Below are 23,283 nucleotides of genomic sequence, written 5' to 3' on the forward strand. Positions count from 1 at the left end.
AGTAAGGATCGTTTAGTTGAACTCATCAACTCCCCAAACCATGAGATCATAATAAAAGTGATTACTGATTATCGTTTTAAACCATATAGTTGATCTCTTTCTTCTTTCTTTCTCTTTCTCTATCCTTTGCAGTTTTACGATGTTTCTTGTTGAAGGAAAGCAGACTGCTTTTCCTATAGCATTTCTTAAAACATAGATATTAAGACTTGTATCTCCCATGTTTTTTAAACATGTTCCTCGGCTGTATGGTTCATTTTAATAAAAAGCATGTTCAATTATGTTGACAATGATTAAAAAATATGTAAAGTTTTGTAAATGTGAATCCCAAATTGTCATTGATTATGGTTAATTGCTTCACGGTGGAAGGTCTAAATGAAATACGTATTTTTGTTTGTTTGCTCATCAGTTTTATATAGTTTTAGTTTCTGAATTTTATAATTAACAATGAAATAATAATAGCATAAGAATAGTAAAATATCCCCATAATATTTTGAGAAATTTTCCAGACATAATTTTAAGAAAAAAAATCTTGATTATAGGAGTTAGTGAAAATTAAAAAATTTTTTTTTTTTAGTTTTTTTGAAAACACTTTTTAGTGAAAACTTAGTGATATATAATTTGGTCTCTGTTAACAAAAGAAAATGTGATTTCTTCTTTTGAGTTAATCTTTAAACTGTTTTTAATCTGATGAATCTCTTGATATCCCATTTTTGAAACTGAGTAAATTATGCAGCTGTTTTTTATACTGTGCATTGTAAATTCTGTCTTTCTTTCATATTTCTGCTCTCTTTCACAAGATATGACCTATTTGCAAAAAGAAGTGATATTTAAAAATTTAAGCAAGTAGAAAAGGGGTATGCACATTTAAATTAATGACTATGGGAATTAACTAGAGTGAGATAAAATCTTTTATTTGGCTTATTAGCATAATTTGAAACCAACTTACATAACTGCTTCTGTTTTCATCAAAGTCTTAAATTTTGCACAATTTCAGCATTCTCCTGATGCTGACAACTGCCAAGCAATTAGTTTTTGATCTTTTTAGCTTGAACTGCTATTGCTTTCACTAATGCTTGAGCTAAGCAAAAACAGCCTGAAAATGACTTCTCTACAACCCTCTTTTATAAACATTTTAAAATCACATTTACAGGAGGAACTATCAGTTTGCCAAGCTGCAAGTTTATTAACGCATCATAATGTTCACATTGGATCAGCAACACAGAAAACTGCGGCAGTATTTCTAGACCAAACTCACGGGTGACACAAATGCTTGGCTTTTCTTTAATTGAGCTGAATATTAAGCTGATTTAGAATGCTGTCTATTCCTGTTATTTGAGTAGCCTACATTCTTAATAATCTAATTTCCATTGCGTGATGGCCTGGAGCAGAGTGCTTACTTGGAAAGCTGCAATTTATGGTCACAGATGGGCTTGAGTTGAAACAGACAGTCTCCTGTGACCTCCCTAAATGTCTGTTGCCCACCTGAGAGACCTCATTTGCAGCTCAGCAGGACATGTCCCAACCTCTTCCCACTTTCCCACATTTTTCTAATTAGTCTAAAGGGCTAATTAGATTATACCTCCAGCCAAAGAACAAGTGTTGTGCCCAGCCGGGCGTGGCTCAGCGGTTGAGCATCAGCCTGGGATCCAGGAGATGGAGGTTTGTATTCCCAGTCAGGGCACATGCTGGGTTGTGGGCTCCATCCCAAGCTGGGGGACATGCAGGAGGCAGCTGATCAATGACGATTCATCACTGATGTTTCAACTCTCTCTCCCTCTCCCTTCCTCTCTCTGAAATCAATAAAGATACATTTTTAAAAAAGCAGAGATATATTTTTACCCCACTTGACAGTTAATCTAAAGAATCTTTCATGTATTGACTATTCCTCCAGCGAAAGAACAGAATAGACACTAAATTCTTACCTCCTGGAAGCCACGCATGAGCTTTTCTAACACTCAGACCATTGAAAAGTTTAAAAGGTCCACAGCGGCTTTCCTATCTTTAGCCTTAGGGTTAAATGAAAATCTCTGAAGACAGAAAACTAAACTAGTCTGGGATAATATGAATTTTGAGAGTGAAAGTAGCCTTCACATTCCTTTCCCTGAAACAGCATTTCTGGAAAAGAACACATGCTAATAGGTCATTACTAAGAAGTCTGGTCTTTAATAATCTACTTATCTTGTTCTGAGAACTGTGTCAATTACAGATCAGGTGCCTCTGTAGAGAAGAATGAATCACTTCTTACAGATAATCTTCCCTTTAGAGCCCATATTTTTATCACTTTCCTAGATCTACTTCAGCATTCCTGTCCTACTCATAAAAATACAAATGACTCCTACTTGTCCCTGAGAAGGTAACATTTGTGTTGCAATAAATAGAAATGATTGGGCACAATAGACAATCTTACTGGTCTTTCAACAATAGTGTTCTGACCAAGAGAGTGTTACATTATTTAAAAACATCTTTCCTCTGATTTATCTGTCCTTTAGGCAGAATCTTCTGAAAGACTGGCAAATTGTGACTAAAATTATACATTCTGCAAGAGAAAGCATAATTTTAAATCTTTTTTCAAGTAAGGGGGCTATAAAACACTTAGCTACATTTCTGTGTAGTGGTCCTGTTGGAAATTCAGTATTCACTCTATTCTCATGATGATAGTTGAAACTGAAATTTTGTCTTTTCCAACTAATTTGGAAAAAAATTCATAATATTTTCTGTATTTTAGGAGGGACGTTTGAATACAGAGTCTGTGGTAGTTTGTACTGTGTCAGCTTGGTTAAGCTGAAATTATGCTTCTTGAAACCCCCCTTCCTTCTGTGACCCTGGGTTAGAATTGACCAAAGGAAGAAGTGTGGCAGGTGAAAGTGAAGCAGGAGCCATTCTCTCTAAGGGCCAGAGTGGTGAGATGCAGTCATAAACCCAGATGTGACGGCAGGTTCTGGCTTGTGCTCACTGTCCTCTATTCATCATCCTGACCATTGACACAGGACCAGCAGGGGCCTCCAGCCCCATTGCCAAACCTTTGGCTGCTGACCAACAAAAGCAGTAGCTACACAAAGGCTACAGCTTTCCATAGGCATCTCCACCAGCAACATTTTGTGGTCCCACATCCACAGCTTGATAGGCCTACTTCCCAGAATCTCCAGCAAGCTCCAGCTTGTCTACCTGCCCCAGGGCTCTGGCAGCTGCCAGCCCTGATAACAATGCTGTTTGTGGATAAATAGTATCCCTGAGAGCCTGCAGAGAGGGATTATCTAAGGAATATTAGGAGCATCTCAGTGGAGCAATTAGCTGATTTTAATTGGTAAGATCTGGTGAACATTTATCTAGAACTGTAGCAACTACAAACCAGTGTAATGAGGAACTACATTTTAATTTTATGTAATTTTAATTTTCCTAAGATTAAATTTAAAAACTGAAGTAATGTAAAATATTTTTCTATTAAACACAACTATATTGTTTTAAAAGAACTGCATTTTACTTGAATTATTGCATTGTGTAAGTTGCTATTTTATTGGCGGTGTGTGTATCTAGTCACTGTCCCTGAATTGACTCAGTTTGAAAGCTTTTTTTCTTTTCTTTTAAAAAAATATCTTTTTATTGATTTTTTAAGATATTTTTTAGAGAGAGGGAGGGAGAAGGAGAGAAACATCCATGTGTGAGAGAAACATTGATCAGCTGCCTCCTGCATGCCCCTGAGAGGCTAAAAAAGCATCATTTAAACATTTCAGATCTTTCCATTGCTAGAGGATCTTTACAAAGTATATTTTAGTTTTTACTATGTAGTTAATAAATATTTGATATTTTGCTGTTAATATTACTGGCTACTTGTGCCTGTATGCGCTAGTAAATATTCATACCTTAAATAATATTCCTACATAAACTTAGAAAATTGAGGAAAAAACCCAGACATCTTTACTATTCAATGCAGTAGTTAGCACATCAATAGCTTTTCATTTATCACACAAATTTTTTTTCAAAATAAGTAAAAACATACATGAAAAGATGAGGACACTATTGTGCTATTGGATATAAAGGTTTATCAAGCACAGCTAACATGACACGTAATTTAAAAAACTGGGAAACAGCCCTTGCTGGTTTGGGTTAGTGGTTAGAGCATCGGCCTGTGGACTGAAGGGTCTCAGGTTCAATTCTGGTCAAGGACACGTACCTCGGTTGCAGGCTCGATCCCAGGCCCCAGATGGGATGCGTGCGGGAGGCAACCAACCAATCGATTTGATGTCTCTCTCTCTCTCTCCCTTCCACTCTCTCTGAAAAGCAATGGAAAAAATATCCTCCAGTGAGGATTAAAAACGAAAGAAAAAAAATCTGGGAAACAAAGTATTGCAAGTGAATATCAGTTTTCACAGGCATCGAGGAATAAATACTTAAAGGTAGATAGAATACATAAAGGCCAATATAAGCATGCCCTCATTGTTTGGAAGTGGTTCTTGAAAACCATATTGCTTATATTTAATTTTATGTATTCAGGATAATATTTGATATAGCATTTTAGTAACATTGCTGTACTTGAACTATGAATTTTGAGTTTAATGAACTCCTTGCCCATTTAAGAACCGATCTTGGAATTTTCTTTTGCTTTGTGATTTTTAATGGTGTCATTTATAACCATATTGTGTCCTTTCTGGAATGAATTTCTTCCACAAATACCATGTAGGCATTGTCCTTGCAAAGTATATAGTGCTCTACCAATCTAAAGATTGGCTTACCAGGCTTGGCAGCTAGCATCATTTAATGACTAAACAAACACTCTGTAGAAACTTGGACCTGCTCAGCTCCTTCTGGTGATTTCAAGCACTTTAATTCTGCCAGAGATGTGACCTGCTGTTTTAATGAATAGTCCGAAAGTGCCCTTAATACGCGTAGATATTGATTCCAGCTGGAGATGCCTATCACCTGGATTGACATTTAATCTCTTTAGAAAAGGTTCTTTTGAAAGAGAAATAAAAGAAAAAAAAAAGTCAAACTCACTTTATCATTTTTTGAAAATATTTATCAACTTGAAAGAAACTCAGGTTTAAAAAACACAAACAAACCCAAAGTCTTGAAATAAAAATAAATGGCCACCTAAATAGGTTTTAGGAGCCCAGATGTTAGAAGGGCCTCCACACACAAAGCCCTGCTCAGAAATAGTTTTGAGCCCTGTGCGTGATTCAGGATGGATGCATCCTCTGTGTGGAGTTTGTGTGGAGGGCTGGTCAGTCAAGGGAGGTGTCAGCATATGAAAGTGTATTCCACAGGGACAATTTTTCTGCCATTCTTCTACTCATCTCATACTCCTGACCTGTGAGGTAGGAGAGGAAATTTGAAAAGGGTATGCCATTCAGAATATGGAATGTAAAGGAGCTGTGACTTCCAGAAAGGCAGAGTGAGGTACTTGATGAACCCTCTCCCCAGAGAAACACTAATTTATCTGGTAAAAATAATAAATGTTGAACACCATAGTAGAGTCTCTGGAAATTGTCCTAAGGGCACAAAGCAAATAGAAAAACATTCATTCACAGAAATGTACTAAGTCAGTAAGAACTGAGAATCTGTGGCAGTAGAGTCACACCTGCTCCCCTAACCGCCCCCTCCCCAACCCCAGCTGTTTGGTACAGAAGCTGTATCCCAGCTGCTCTCACCTGGGCAGCTACAGACAAGAAGAGGGTGCCCCCCTCCCCACCCCCACCCCTGAGCTCCCAGTCTGGGGCTGCTGTTCCATGTCTCACCCTCATTTCAGCCCCTTGTTGCAGAGGCTCTATCCCAGCATATATGGCCTTTTCTCCCTTTTCAGAAGCAGACTCTCCTATGGTGTTCAACATTTACATATCACTTTGCATTTAAATTGCTTTCCTTTTAATCACCTGTTATCTCCCATAAGAACCATTATCAGAATCAGTGTTTATGAAATGCCCACTGGCGCTCCCCTTGCTTGTGGGTTCAACGCCTGAGTCTGTTAAGAAAAAGAAACTGATGTTTTACAGATGTTTGTTCAGCACGCTAAGGTCACAAAACAGCCTTGTGGCAATCCCGGGAGTAGTATACAGTTTTCTCGTTTCAGCTACTCAGTGGCCCACTCACCTGCACAGCTCCCTAGAAAATGACAAGTAAAAAGCGTTCTACCACATCTCATGTTCCTAACGTGTTTGCTGAGATCTGCATGTTCTAGCAAACTCTAAGGGGCACAGTTCAATAGTTAAAGTCACACCACCCCCTAGGCTTACATTTTAACCACTTGGCCATCTGGAGCCCCTAGTCCCTTCAGCTGTAATCTTCCTCCATGCTGTTCTAATCTCCCCCTCTTTCATTTCTTCGATGTGTGGTGGGCTCTACTAATTGTCACTTGAGCAAAGCATGCAGACATTTTTAATTTTTCGACTGTTAAATATCAAAGCTTATGATGTACTGTGCAAACCTGAATTTCACAAAGTGCTTTAATGCTGAACCAGTTCTGAAACAACTGTTGTTAGGACATTTCCCATTTCTGTAAATCATGCATTTTTCAAAAGGAGGGTCATTTTTTCTTTAGAGACAGAGGAAAAGGGCAGGTGTGGCACTTTGTGAGCAATGAAGATAGTTCTCTCATCTTTATTCTTAAGATGTTGGAAGAAAAAAACCAAAAATAAGAACTCCATTCTAAGCAAATTGTTTCCTTAATCCCGCTGAAAATGCACATGCATTTCCAGAGCTCACTTTGAGAAAGTAATGACCACATCTCTATAGTACAGGCTTTATCTTATTAACACTTCCTTCTTGTCTCTCCCCTCAACATGTGGACACCACACAAAGCTTCACATAAGATGCAAAATGGCTTAGGTTTTTAAAAACACTCTGAATAAGTACTTACAAAAATGTCTAACCTTGCTTTTTGTTAACCACCACATAGGTGTTACATTTTACAAGTGACAAGTGGGGGCCTTTCCCTTTTATGATTCAGATTAGGTCAACACCATACCAACAACCCATTTTTCAATGCATCAATCGGGTTACTTTAAGAAAGCTGTTTGAGACGATGTCTTTGAAGACCATGAACCATGAAAATCAACCTCTCCCTAGAGATATCTGAGTGTGTGTGTATGTGTGTGGTTTCTGCATAATAAATTGTGGCTGTAAAACTGTGCTGTCCCTACAAAGGAAGCTACAGCATTCCCTGCCTGTGTGTGTTTGAGTAAGTATTTGCTTGGAAAAACAAAACAAAACACATATCAAGAACTCAAAATTGAAACCTATATGTTTGCAAGACATATAAAATAACCCATAAACCATTACTAATTTAGCACTCAAACTTTGCATGGCTAGAAACTATGATGATGTCTCCATATGCCTATAATTTTCTATCCTGGAAACAACAAACTTTTGTTTAGCACCAAAAAAAATCAGGTAATATTTATTATTTATTCAGAATTTTTATAAACAATTATTTTTTTAACTCTTATATCCTGTTCCCAGTAGAATGCAAACTTCATGGGTTAAAGGTGTTTATCTGCCAAGTCCACCACTGTATCCCAAACACCTGGAATAGTACTTGTCCTATTGTAGGAGGTTAATAAATAGGTGTTAAATAAAGTAGTGAAACTAGACTAAACATTGTATTCATCTGAAGGTCTAACTTATGTAGAATGTTTCACCTATTAAATTGCAATTTATTGTCAATTAAAAAGTAATTTCTTCCTGAAAAACCCTTTTCCTCTATTTTTTTTCTTACAGACTATTTGTCACCTTAGTTACTCATAACCTGAAAGTTATCACTAAGTCTGTAAATTCTTCTCAGATTTAAGACTTTTTGGAACCAACACACACACACACACACACACACACACACACACACACACACACACACACACGGGCACTCTCCAAAAGTGCAGAGAAAAAGAGATAGAATTTCAGACCGGTTAATGTGTAGTTTATTAAAAGCTTCCCTTACAGGTATAGGTGGAAAAAAATTGGAGGAGTTTGAGAAGATGTGTATGGATTGAAGTGATAGATTTTATCTTATGTTAATATGATTCTTAGGCTCATAGACAATGGGAATTTAGATTAATTACAAGTCTTGTCCATTCCAGCAGAGCTCTATTTGCGTGGCGGCTGGGAAGTGCTGCGCATCAGGGGATCAGTTTACCACTTGAGCTCTTTCTGTTCAGAACCAGGCTGTCATTTACCAACTGTCAGGAGAGAGTGCGCCAGTGAAGACAGGTTCTCCTGTCTCCACCTGGCTGGCTCACCCGCTGGATCAGTAAAGGGGTAAGTGGGAAGACCATACAGAGGTAACCAAAGGACTGAAAAGATAACATCTATGAGAAGGTATTGCACTTCTTAGCACACTGATGGGGTGTGTGTGTATATACACATGTGTATGTTTAGAGATTATTTCCCTCTGCCGTACTTTCCTGTTACCTCTGAGAAAGGTTGTTTATCCAATGTTTTGTTATATACATTTCCAGCAGTGTCTCTCAAATCTGTTAGTGGTGGTTCTCTTCCTAGACTGCACATTAAATCACAGGGGAGGTTTCACAATATGTTTCCTGAGCCCTAATCAAGATAAATACTGTCTCTGGGGTAGGAATCTGGGTATTAGGATGTTCTTTCAAAAGCTCCCTAAGTGATTCTAATATGTGGTTAGAATTGAGTCCTGCTGTTACTCTGTGGGAGGGAGTCTAAGTTGACATTTCCTATATAAAATAAAATATTACCTCTCTGATGTTTTCTTGGGTTCTATGTGATCCATTTTAGTTTAGTTGCTTCAATAAACTGCAAGTTCTTCTCTATTGTTCTGCTCCAACAAAACCTTTAGGGTTCTAGAAGACCCCAAGTTAAGATGAGTGGAGATTGGCAGGAAAAAGTTAACTTACTCTTACTTCAGAGTTGAAATAATAAGAAGACATAAATGATAAATCACATAAGGAGCTATATAATTGACTTGGCTTCACTTAAATTTCATTTATGGATGAGGGAAAACAACATGAAAAACATATTCAATTACTTAAACCTATTTAACGTTTCTAAGTTGTGTTGCTATTGTTGCTGCGTGTAAAGGTTGAATTGCTTGCTGTATGAAGAGTGAGAATATACCAAAGAAAGATTAAGGTGGTTGCCAAGTACAGAGAAGGACCCAAGGAAGTTGGTTAGCTGGAAACTGGAGTGGACATAATATTCGTTCACTCATTTATTCACTGTTACTTGCAAGCAGGCATATATCCATGTATTTGTACAGTACAGATTTGTAATGTGTCTCCGTTTGACATGAGTGAATAAGACTAGCCCCTGTACTTACCTTCAATGTCATGGTCAAGTAATGAGCACAGGTATGTAAACAAATTACGACAGAATATGCTAAGTACAATGACAGAATTATGTCTAAAATACGCAAGTAGCAGAGAAGTGGTTAACTCTTTTGAGGCGTATGGAGAGGAGAAAACAAGCTTCTCTAGGTAGTAATGGTTATGCTGAGTTTTGAAAGTTAACATGAATTTCCAGGCATTTCAGAGAGTTGGGGTGGAAAGATCATTTCATGGAAAGACACAGAGCATGATGTATTTGGGTCTCTATATTCTGCTTATTATTGGAGAACCAATAGCTGTTGGAGTGGTGGGAGATGACTAGTTAGGTAAACAAATCACATAAGGCCTATCATTCCATCTGAAAGAATGTAGACTTTATGCAAAATAAAGAGCGAATAAAAATCTTACTGCCAATTGGGTGACATGATAAGACTAAGAATACAGATTGGGCCCAGCCGGGCGTGGCTCAGCGGTTGAGCATGGACCTGGGATCCAGGCAATCGGGGTTCGATTCCCGGTCAGGGCACATGCCCGGGTTGCGGGCTCGATCAGTGACTCTCTCATCATTGATGTTTCTATCTCTCTCTCTCCCTCTCCTTTCCTCTCTCTGAAATCAATAAAGATATATATATATAAAAAGAATACAGATTGGTAGCAGTCTGAGATCTTTGGGGAAAGGGCATGATGTTACAGGTGGTAACATAGTTGAAAAGCTGTGACAATAGGTCTGAAAAATAATGAGACCTTAGCTAATGGAAATTTTACATGCTAGTAGAGAAATTTTTAAAGAATCACTGAAGATTTGGTTGTAGGAGATGAAAGGAAGAAACTTATGGTGAGTTCTTGATTTCTGATTATGGATCCTTGGGTATATGATGTTGACACTAACCAAAATGCAATAAAAAGTAAAAATAAAAACAAGTTTTAGTGGTGGGGGATAGGATGCTGAGTGTAATATTACATGTGTTGAGTTTGAAGTGCCCACAGGATATCAAGGAGATGATGTCTTATTAAGTATACTTTGAAGATCAAGAGACATGTCTGGCTTAGAGATGCAGACTTTGGTGTTTTTATCTTGTAAGTTATTAAATCCACAGAGATTGTTATTTAAGGTAGTCTCATCAGTTCTATTCATAGGGATCTAGAAGTCCTTAGGAACTCTCATTCTATTTCTACACAATGAAAGAAACATGTGAACTTAAGCACTCAACATGATGATTTTTATCAAGAGGATATTCATAGATCTTAACAAAGCACAAATTAAAGTTTGCAATATCTGCAGAGTTATTCCAAATGTCCTAGGGTTGTGGGTCTTGAGGATCCATATCAAGACCACTCACCCTGTCTCTGTGGGGTGAAAAATCCTTATTCTCAATTCATAGCTTCCCCTTGATTTTTCTCTTTTACTTTTTAAGTACCAAAAAATTTCTAGGAACACAGTTTTCTGAATTTAATTTCAAGGATCCAGTTGGGTCTATCTCCAAAGAGCAAATGGAGAATAGAATTATGTCTTTTCTGCTTCCATTTTTATATTAGCTTCTGCACAAGCCTGCAACCCATAGCACTAGGCAAGTGGCTCAACGGAGTCAAAAAACCTTCAACCCTGACACACGCACACACCACTCACACACATATGCACGCAGACACAAACTCACAGCTCACATTCACATACACACAGTTTCATGGATCTGGATTCACAACTTCGACAGTGTTTTTCCCTTCTCTAAAGATCCATTGGCTGTAGAAAAACAGCTGAGAGATTTCTGATTATTGTATTCAAACTACTTAATTCTAATCTTTAAATTTCCATGATGGGGTGCGAATTAGATTTCTCTATTTAAGTGATTTTGAAATCACAGCCACTTGTGACCAAATAATCCAGAAATACCGAGACCCAAATTCCTTCCATGTCCATCGCCATCTTTGCCTTCCACTTCATAGATGACTGGAAATCGGGGCTGCCATCCCATTTGGCACGGGCCCACTATGCTGGTGCCAAGAGAAGGTCATCCCTCCAGCCCCTTTGCTATTTCCCAATTTTCTCTAGATTCCTTTCATTTTGCCTTTGTAATAGCACATTTTTAAAAATTTGATTACAATCCATCTGCCTATTCCGGTCCACACTCTGGTAACAGACTGGATTTGTCCAATTTGTGATGCTATCTCAGAAACCTGACCTTTATCAGACTGTAAAAAAGCATTCCTGTTTTTTGGGAAAAAATTAACATTCTCAGGATTTCTCCTATGGTATTAAATTTCTTATGTAACAACCAATAATACTACATAACTCTCTTGTAATATTACAAAATGTGATCTTCAGCTCATTAGCATTGATATAACCTAGAAACATTTTAGAGCTACAGGGTCTTGGATCTCACTCCAAGACCATTGAGGCAGAATCTGTATTTTAACAAGATCCTTAGATTATTTGTGTGCACATTAAAATTTAAAAGCATTACTATAGTATATGAGCACAGCCTTTGATAATGGCTTTTATCAACTTTTCTGCTTTGTTTTCCTTTCTTATTCTGTCAAATTCTTCCTTCTCGTACCCACCTTTTAGTAATTGGAAGATGTTAGAAGGCAATGTCATGGTTTAACAGTCAGGTCTTGAGTTAATTTACTCAAACTAAGAAGGCTCATCTCTGCTTTCATGCATTTTGTTTTCTTCATTGTTCTAAAATATGGTCTTTAGCTTTGATATATGAGCAAACATCTCTTTTCAAACAAAGTGTTCAGAAAGTTAACTACACAGCTGACTGCTTCTCAACTTTTCTAAATTTCTGGAGCATTTAATAATTATTATCAAGTGCTATTCACCTTGAGATTATGGATGGTCTCAGATGTTAGGCATAAAAGGCTTTTCCTTCAATGTCTGCTGTTTTCTGCCTTTTGAATTTGCCACTCTTGCAAATTTCAGCAGCGTGTGTAGGTGCTCTGTACTTTTTCAAATTTTCTTGGCTTCACTGTCTCCTGAAGCCTCAGGTGTAATACTTTACCCAGCAATTACCATGAATGACCAGCTCCTTACTAGCCAAAGTGTTTTTGTCTCATGAGACCAATGGAATCTTGAGTCTTTGGTATCTCTCATCACTTTGGGACTTGGATACAAATGTCACAAGAAAAGGCATAGATTTATCTTTCAAGTAGATGGCAAAGGGACTGGATGATGCCCAAAACTGTGAAGACAGGAGATGAGAGGAACTTGGACAGATAAATTATCTTGAGCTTCCTCTCTTTGATGAAACTTTCTGACCCACAATATCTCCATTCATCCTTTCCATAGATTTCCCATTGAAATCTGATAAACTTCTCATGAAGCACTCACACATCACATTGTTTCATTTCCTTTTTCTCTGCTTTGTTTTCTTGGAATTCCACCTTCAAATAAATTACTGCTAGTTAATCCCTGCCTCAGGGTCTCTTTTCTAAGAAACCAAGTGGTTCTTGAAAACAAACTCTTAGGACAACATTTGGAAGTGGATTGCTCACCTGTATAAAAGAAATAAGACCTGTTTGCTGGTGACAGTGTGTGATGTTAACTTCTGGCATGCTGTGAATTCATAATTACGTCAAGCCTTAACTTGTGGTTCACCGGGGAGAACTGCAGTTAGAGAGGAAGCGTTTAGACAGCAAGTACCTGAAGTACTTGATCATTATGGGACAATGACACTTTTAAGGATAATAAAGTAGGGTAACTGCTTTTAATGACACAGGAGACTTTGGAAGGAAAATGATAGGTATAGGGCAGTTAATTGCAAATTTAAAAGTCATGTTCTCAAGGCAGAGGGTCTGTATGGCATTTGTAAGAGAGATTTTTATTTCCTGTAGCCACAGGGTAGACTTGCTGCATATCAGGCCTATGATTTCATTATATCCCGAAAAGTAGATTAAATTCACAGCCTCAATAGGCCTGCTATTCTATTTTGCTCTATTAATTAGGTTATCTATAATTTCTTTCTGGTCACAATACAATAAGTAGTTTTCCTAGCACCAAGAAGTTAAGCAAGTATATTTGCATATCTCCCCCCCCTTTTTTTTTTTTGCTGTATCTCTACCCAGCATAATAAGCCAGTCAGAAAAAGGCAAGTATCGCATGATCTCACTTGTATGGGATCTAATGAACAAAATAAACTGATGAACAAAATAGATCCAGACATGGAAGCATGGAACAGACTGAGTAATCTCAGAGGGAAGGGGGGATTGAGGGTGGGAAGAAATTAACCAAAGAATTTATATTCCCATGGACAGACAATAATGTGGTGAAGGCCTGGGGAAAAGAGGGAGTGGGGTGGAGGGGATCAATGGGGGGAAAAAGGGAGACATCTGTAATACTTTCAACAATAAAGATATAAATAAATAAGTACATAAATAAAAAAATAAAATGAAAAAATAATAAAGAAAAAAATAAAAATATGCCTAAGGAAAATAGCACTGGTTGTAATTTAAGATTACTAAAATTGCCCTTGGTGAAACTGGCTGTGCCACAGTACAAAAGTCAGAATACTCTGTGTGTACTTGCCTACCTGCTAATAGATATTTCTTTCTAACCAAGCACCTAATAGAGCTCTAAATTGTAACACTCAAGAATTTATCTACCAAATTAACATAAAGTCCAGTGTTTCCTTGGCCCACCCCACCCCTGCCCTTAGCTAAGAAACCTCTCAAGGTAGTAATCAATTGGTTTGGTATTTGCTTTTGCTTAGTAGCTTAAGATGAGCTCAGATATTTTCCCCAAATTCTGCATAAGTCGATGAGTAGATATTGGCTTCCTCATGATATTTTTACCATCATACTTCCCCAGATCTGGGTGGTCCAACCATTTAGCATTCTTTAATGTACGGGATTCTGGCATCCTAGTCTATCAGAATAAATTATAAACTTTTTATTTTTCTTGAAAAGGAGGATTGCGTTCTTGATCTCATTTGCTCCATCAAGGTCTTGGACTTCTTAGGCACATTTAGCTCATCACCTCCAGTTTCATTAAACTTTCTATATTAATACTCTTATGTAAAATGACAGCAAAATTATCTACCTTATTAGCTATATAATAATTGCTATAAATTAACTGTTTTCCATATGACAGTCAATGTACTAGGAATTTTTTCACATAACTAACTGACCTTTCAGATAAACATTACTATTCTATTCTACAGAAAGGATACTGGGGCTCAGGATGGTTAAACTTAACTTGTCAATATCATATAGCCAGCAAGCATCAAAGTTGAGACCAACACACAGGCCTTTCTAGCATCAGTTGTTTCTACTCATTACACCACCCTGCACTTGTTGAAAACATCAACTTAAAGATTCTAACTAGAAATGTGTTGTGTGGAAGGAATGTCATCCTACACTTACATCACTTGAGGACTGAATTTCTGATGGCATTACAGTCCAGCATACTAAACTTGGTGGTACCCAGCTAACAGGATTTGCTTTTTTCCTTCTGAGTAACAGCAGACAGAATGGCACAATTATTGACTCGTCCAAACATGGGAACTACTGCTTTGTTTTTCATTACTGTTCAGCACGTGAGGAAAGGATTCCTAGTTTAGGCTTCTTTTATGAGATCAAGGCAACATTTGAGACTAACTTGGTAGCCAAAGTGCTAGCACCTATCTATTAGTAATGGAAAGAAAGAAACCTACACCTGAGTCTAGGAGAACAAAGTTAATGTTTCGTATTTCTGATCCTGAGAGAATCTGGCTGAAAAAAGTTAGACCAATCGAACAATCTCAATTTACTTGTCATAGGATTTAATTCAAATGAGAATATATCAGATCCAGTACAGGAGTGAGAATGACTCAGTTATACAGAAGAGCATAAAATGGCTTTTGATTTATGGTGCCTATGGTGGGAGCTGCCCTGATCTTCCTATACTGGGTGGAATGATATGAAACATTACCAAGGCAACTTTATACAGCTGCACTGTGATGTCACTGGGGAAAGGACAGAGAACTCATTAAAAAAAGATGCAAGTTCACACCCAGCCATTATCTGTCACTACTGTTAGGCCCAACACACTTCTTATCTGTAGCAGTGCTTCGAGTATTACTTTCCTAAAGAGTTTGCTGCACTATTAGGAAGACTATGATTAGAGAAAACCTGATATAATTTTAATGAAATTGTCAGCAAGAGACATATTTTTAGTTGCTAAGCTTCTAGAAACATATGTTGTCTTGTTTTCTCAGTCATAATATTGCCTATCAATCAATAAGTATTTACTGAGAAGCTACTCACATTGCTCTGGGTGAAAATTGCAGATTCAAAAAAATAAAAAATAAAAATAAATAGCAGAACTGGTACTTGCATTCAAAATTCCTTTTAATTTATAAGGTTTATGAAAGAAGAATATCATAAAAGCCAAGTACATTCTAAAGCAGAGTTTCTCGAACACTCATAAAAATGATTGAGGACTCCAAAGAGCTTTTTTAAAAAATGTAGTTTATGTCTATCAATATTTACCATATCAAAAATCAAAATTGCTAGGAATTTAAAATATGTCTTTGTTTAAAATAGTAATAATAAACCTGTTACATATTAACATAAATACATTTTTATTAAACAATATGTTTCAAACAACAGAAAACATTAATAGGAAGAGTGACCTTGTTTTATATTTTTGCAAATCTCATTAATGTTTGGTTTAGAAAAGACAGCTGGAGTCTCATATCTGCTCCCGTTATAATATCACATGTCATGCAGCCTCTGCATTATTTCACTGTACACTCATTAGAAAATGAGTGTAAAGCAGAAAATATCTTAGTATTATGAAATAGTTTTGACCTCACAGAACCCTTGAAAAAGTTTCAGGGACCTCCAGTAGTCCCTGGCCATCACTTTGAGAATGCCTATTCTAAGGCCAAAATTGGTAACTCAATATTATCCATCACTATAAATTGAAAAACAGATGCATTTGGGTGAGATGGTATTTATGCTAAACTCTATTCTTGTTATTTAGGTCTGATCTTTTAGAATCTATATTAGAGTACTGATCCAGTATTAGCAAAATAAATACAATCTGAAGGATTATTTTGATTTAAGTAAATGTCATGTTGTTATATATAGAAAGGTCTGTGTGAGCACACAGATGCTTTTTTTGTTGTTGTTATTTAAATTTTCAGATTCTTTCAGCAAAAGGCACTTATTTGCATTCTAATTTTTATGTTTTTCTGTACGATTCTGTTTCAACTTTAGAAAGTAGCAATGCTGGCGAAGAAACTAACTAGCCGTTCTCATTAACCAGCTCATTTATGATGCCATCCTATTGTACATATATATATTTTTTTACCTGAACGAGTTATCTTTTCAGGTAGGTAACACCAGTGATCAGAACCACTCACCATATGGATTCAAACACCACTTTAGAAGAGAAGGAACCCAGCAGACAGAATGGTTTATGTTGCTGCAAGAATAGTTGACCAAGTATCATCCAAGTAGTCTGAAAGAGTTATCCAAATGAAAAAAAAAATTAAGAAATGTATTTTTGCTTCACCACAAAAGGGTGCATTATGTTTTAATAGTTTATCAATAAGTAAAGGTTGAGTTTGTTTATTTCTGTTATATCAGAGAGGTAATATTATAAAGTAATTTTAATCATGGATATTTTTATGGATTATAGAAGAATCAAAAGCTTTTATATAGAGGCATAATAGATCACTTCATATTTTTTTACCTGAAATCTAATAATAAGATGACAAATTCCGTACCTTCTGCTTCCCAATTTCCCCCCAAGGTTGTTGTTCACAATTTTCAGAATTGAAAATGATAAAAGGAAAGATATGCATAGATAGCAATTGGAGAACCAAGAACTGATGATATTCAAAGAAAGCAAAGGCTCAAAAGAATATAAATGTTGTTTTTTCTCTCCATATTTCGTTTCTCTCATTACCAGCCTGACAAAACCCTCACATTTTGGGAAGCAATATATTTAGTTCTAAAAACAGGTTTTTCAGTGGCTGGATAAAGGGCTGCTTATTTCATGGATGGTCCGTCCATACAAAGAACTGTGTGTTACTATTAGTAACACAATAGTCAGCAGGTAATAGAAAACGTATGAATAGAAGGAAAGAAAATTGTAGTAGAACCAAAAGATAATCTGCATTTCATGTCAAGTACAAAGGCGGCCCTGTTCAACCATGGAGTTTAGACCCAAGTCACATCTGGTGGTGCATCTACGGCTTCATCAATACATGGGACAGACATCCCTTTTTATCCTGTGTTGGAAATACTTGTTATAAAAAAAAAATGCATGCAACAGACTGACATATTTCAGAGGGAAGGAGGGTGCGGGAAGAGATTAACCAATGAATTTATATGCATACATGCATAGCCCATGGACACACAATAGTGCGGGGAAGGCCTCGGGAGGGGCGGGAGCTGGGTGGAGGGGGTTCCTGGAGGGGGAGGGGGACATCTCTAATACTTTCAACAATAAAGATAAATTCGAAAGAAGTATTTGAGAAATAACTAGCTTTAAGTTGTCGAGAGAGATGCTTCATTTTCTTTTTTTTTTAAAGTTTCATCTGTGCAAAATGGGAAATCCAGCTACTGTGCAGACTCACCACGCAGCCAGAAACAGGCAGGACCGAGGACGATGGCTTCTGTTGACGAAGCTTTACAGTCCAGCCTCAAGAAACCAGGACGTCACTCATTCTCCAGAACATGGACAACATTGACAATCACAGCCGCAGGACAGAGACTGTTCCCAGTTGCACGGGAATTGTTGTGATGATGTTATTTTTGCACCCTGAAAGAAGAAAGACAAAAGTTTCATAACTCACATACAATATGAAAAACATACCTGTTGGCACTGAAAGTTGCGTATAACAACTTTAAAGACTCGATAGTGGTCACCATATTAACTTCATGGCACGATATTTTAAAATATGACTGAAGGAGACAAATGATTAACTTTGATCATGGTTTAATTTGAAAGCACTGGTTCACAAAGCGTTGCCAAGGTGAACTGCTCTTCTTTGCCTGAATTTCCATTGTTACTAAACTCTGTAACATCCAGCGCCTCAGATATCTTAGAATTGGCTTTGATCATTGGTTTCCTCTCTAATTACCTGTATTAGAGGTATTTTTAATTTTCATACGTTTTAATTTATTTAGGTCCTCTACCAGTATGGATTGGGTGTGTATGTGTGTGATAAGCTATGAATATATATATGGAGAGAGAGGCACTTTTATAACAACTCTCTATGTAGCATATATACATATATATATGACACAGATATTAATGGTTGGGCGTGATGCAAGTAAATCAGTAGTAGTTGCACAGAAACCTGGTTTACTTTGCATGGGTTTCTTTTTATTACCCTGTGAGTTTCGTGCTTGTTTGCAATGAGACCCATAAGCGCCGGTGCAGGGTGACCTTTGTCTCTGTCTTTGTGCAGGAGCCTCGGCCACTCCCAGCGCTGAAAGGCTGGGTCAGGCCCTTGGAGTGTGGAATGCGTGGGATGCGGGGAGCAGTCTAATCAATTTGCTACCGATGGAGTGAAAAGAGTACAGAGAGGCGGCTTTTGAAGTTTTCTCCTTTGTGAGCGAGTCGCCTGCAGCTGTAGGGCTCCAGCCTGTTTGTTTTAAGTTTTATAGGAGGAGCAAAAGCTCCAAGTTTGATACCGTGTTTATTTTTTCTGTCAATCTGAGAGATTCCTGTAGAGCAAAGATAAACCTCGGCATGGCATTTTCATCTCTAAGCCCAAATGCTCAGAAACCTTCATGCTTTAAATTAGTTGGCAGGCAAAGGAATCCACCTATATGGGCAATTGCACAAGATAATATTTATCATCCCAAAACAAAACAAAAAAACCAGTGTCCTCACAATGCTCTCCTTCGCTGCAACAGGGAAAATAATTTACTGGAAACACATGATCTCTCTCTTTCTTTCGTTTTCTTGTTTTCCTTTTTCTACCCAATGTGAAATTATGTGCTCTAGGCATCTAAAATAATTTGTGGAAAAATTACTACCCTCTTCCCTTCATTTTCCCGCCCCCTTTGTGTAGCTCCAGTGGGCTGTAAGCTGCAGAGATGCTAAAGCAATGGACTCTCCAAGGATTCCTCTTCACAAGGAAGTCACCCCTCCCTGCTGTGTAAGGGGCTGACCCTGCAGTACACTTTCACCAGGATTTCATTTCTTCTACCTTTAGAAAGTGAACTGTCTGTCTTCCTTCAAGGGGAGGGTTTTACAACTACATTTTTCCCCTTTTAAGAGACTTAAAAAAAAAAATCTTGATTTTAGTTTTTATGTAATAAAAAGATACTTAATAACATTTAAAAATTATTTACACATTACCAAATAGTATGTTTAAAGTTGATGTTTCTACCATCTTTTTATAAATTTAATCATTTTCTTATTTACCATGATTTATCAGCAAATTAACTGAAAGATCACAGGTTATGTCACATTTAAGGATTTCCTATCTATTACAACGTAGGCTGAATTTAAACATGTGTTCGTGCGTGATAACTCAAAAACTGATTAAATCAGCTTATATATGTAATCCTTGCATTTTGTACTTAATAAATTGGTTTATTTGTATAATTTCTTTTATTTCCTTTTTATAATCTATTTTTATTATTTTATTGTATTTATTTTTATTGTTGACACTATTACAGATGTCCCCCCTTTCCCCCCCCTTTGCACGCCTCCACCCAGCCACCCCCCAGCCTTTACCACACTGTTCCCTGTGCCCAAGGGCTATGCATATATGCACGCATGTTCTTTGGCTAACCTCTTCCAGTCCACCCCACCCCCTTCCCCTCTGAGATCTGTCAGTCTGCTCCATGTATCCGTGCCTTGGTCTTGTTTTGTTCATTAGATTCCCTGTATAAGTGAGATCATATGATACTTGCCTTTTTCTGACTGGCTTATTTAGCTTAGCATAATAATCTTCAGGTCCATCCATGGTGTCACAAGGGTAAGAGTTCCTTTTTTTAGCTGTGTAGTATTCCATTGTGTAATTGTACCACAGCTTTTTTATCCACTCAACTTGATTTTATTTCTAAATGAAAAGAGAAAATTTTAGGCTACTTTGGAAGCATTTACAAATAGCACATTCTGAATGAAGATAGAATATTTTTCAATAAATGAAAATCTAAAAAATAAATTTAATACTCTTTGTTCTTTTTAAAAATTGTTTCTAAAGTGCAAGAAATAGCTACATAAGAAATAAGCTGTATAAAAAAAATGGTGAGATGAATGTGAATTCTGGAAAGGATTAAGAGACAAATTTGCAAAATGAACAAAAGACAAGTAATAGGATATGAAGAGAAAAAACAAGGGCTAGATAATGAAGGTCCTCTGGGTTATGGGAAAGATGTGGCTCACAGTCTGAGCCAGCTAGGATGCCACGGTGGGGGTGTTGAGTGGAGGAGTGACATCCATCTCACTTAGCATTATGACTCCTATGTTAATATTATAATTATTTAGGGTAAGAGCAGAAGCAAGGAGTCCAGTTAGGAGACTATTGCAATAGGATGGAAAGAAATAATGTTAATTGAACACAAGTGATAGCTGTGAAAATGAGAAGTGGTCAGATCCTGAAGATAGAACTGCCAGTATTATCAAAAGATTGAAAATAGGGAGTGAGAGAAAGAAAATAAAGATGATGCCTTTTTATTTATTTATTTTTGTATTTAGCAAATAGAAGTATGCACTGCCAATTACTAGATGAGAAAGCCAGTGAAGAGCAGGTTTGAGGAAAAATATCAGGACTTTGGTGTGGATATGATAAATATGAGATATTTGAAATGTTGAATAGGCAGTAGGAGTTGGACTTAAGAGAAAAGCCAGGAATAGACAAATACTTTTGGGAGTCATTGACATTGCGTCTGTCAGTTATTGCTGTGTAAGAAAGAACCACAGAATCTGAGTAGAATATAACACTAAGAGTTTTAATCCTCACACGTCTGTAAATTGACGTAGGATTGATTCACTCTAGGGGTGAACTTCTTTGGACAGCTCTGCTTGCGCTAAGGGTCAGGCTGGGCTTTGCTCCTCATTAAGGGTTGGGTTTTGATTTTCCACAGCCATATTCATTCTGGGGCTCAAGTTTAAAGGGAAGCAACCACCTTCATCTTATGATGACAGCAGAGGCATAAGAGGGTAAGCCCCACTGTTCAAGCATGTGTCTATTATCATCCCATTGACTAGACACAAAGTCAGAAAATGAGATGTTTCACTGTACTTCTTGGAGGAGAAAGACAAAGCTACACAGGCTGTGGATACAGAGAGAGGTGACAAATGAGGACAATCTACCATGGGCATATACATATTTAAAATCATGAACCTACATGAGATCCAAAATAATCGTACTCCTTCACCCAGCCATGTATGAGTTTCTGTTTCCTTTACTCTGGCCAACTTTGTTTTATTGTTTTAACACTGATTTGCCAATGTGAGTAATGAAAACGAATACTTGCTTGTTTTCACTGCAATAATTATATTTCTAAGCCAAGATTAAAACATAGGGATGTTTGGAGCCAATGTGTGATTTTGATTTTCCAGTAGGATTTTCTTTTAATGGCACATTATGCCTTGGTCTAGTGACCAGGAAGAAAAGGTTCCCAGTAGATTTTGTTCCATTTTATATATTTAACCATTTTTATCTTGATTATAATTATTAAAAAGAGTTGAGAATGAATTTCAAATGAGTATGGCTTATAAATCTAACACCTTTCATTCACCCTTTTTTAATCACTATTAATTTATCGGAAGGGATCACTTGCTGGTGAGAACCAAAGGAAACAATCATATGTATATATATTATGACTAAGAAAATCTTTATTGAATTTTTGGCTCACACATGTTGCGTTGACAATATGATAAATGATAAAACTTACCATGCTCCTCTGCAGATGGCAGGGGAGCTTCTTCTTTTAAAGTCATTCTTGTGAGAAAGAAACCCATGTGGCTGTCTGTGGCTAAAAACTCACTGATGCCTTTTCATTCTCTGCAAAGGGCATTATGCCCTACTTAAAATATATACAATCTGTTCAAGCCTTTTGAAATTCCTTATGTGTGGGCTGCATATATTTTCAGTGAGTTGAAAACATCCTTGAGATTTCTGAGGTATGGTAAAATTACATATTTCTAGTGACGGCAATATTTATCTTAGAAAAGAAATTCTAATACTAAGATCTCAAACATTGTCCGCATGCAAATTGCATGTCAGTTTAGCAGTGATTTTGGAAACAAGCACGTGGCTGGGGAGCAAGGGTAAAGCTCCAAATAGGAGGGAAATGTTTCATTTTCAGTGATTGGACTGGGAAAGTATGTTTTCCTCTTGCACATGATAAAGAGCACAGTGCTGCATACTTTCAGTGTAAAAATAGAAAATCCATTAAGAAATAAAAGCACTGTTGATTCCATTGCTTGAGAAAAATATTCCTGTATCCATTCACAGTAGGTTTGTTCTTTCAGAACAAGACATTTTGCATTACCTTGAATTAGATCCAAGAAATATGTGTGCTGAACTCTCATTAACTAAATCATAGTGAATGGAGTTTTGCATTTAATAAGCAATAGATTTATGATTTCATGACTTCATGTGCCCTGTTTTTATATCAAGCAGTCTTGATCAAAATATACATGCTGTCTATGATTATTTGTTGTCTTTTTTATATTTAGATGCATAGTTTCCTTTCTTCCTAGTAAAATGCCAAATATACTTAATGCTAAAAGTATGTTCTTAAAGATAATTAAGCATGTGCTGGGTCGTTATTTGGCTTGGGGAGGTCAACAGGGGGAAGTCAAGCAGCTGGATTCAAAAGGAATCCAGAACTTTTTTGGGAGAAACTTCCTCCAAAGACATCAAAGTGCAAAGGCTTGATGAGCATATGAAACAAAAATACCCTCAACAATAAAAATAAATTTTAAAAAATAAATAAATTGAGAGTTGCAGTTAATTTATTCTGTTAATATAAAATAAAATAATTCAAACCTAAAAAAGGGCATGAATCTTCTAACATCACTGGGTTTAGATGTTGCCTAATC

Source organism: Miniopterus natalensis, chromosome 10, assembly GCF_054644295.1.
Source record: "Miniopterus natalensis isolate mMinNat1 chromosome 10, mMinNat1.hap1, whole genome shotgun sequence".
In the NCBI taxonomy this organism is placed as follows: domain Eukaryota; kingdom Metazoa; phylum Chordata; class Mammalia; order Chiroptera; family Miniopteridae; genus Miniopterus; species Miniopterus natalensis.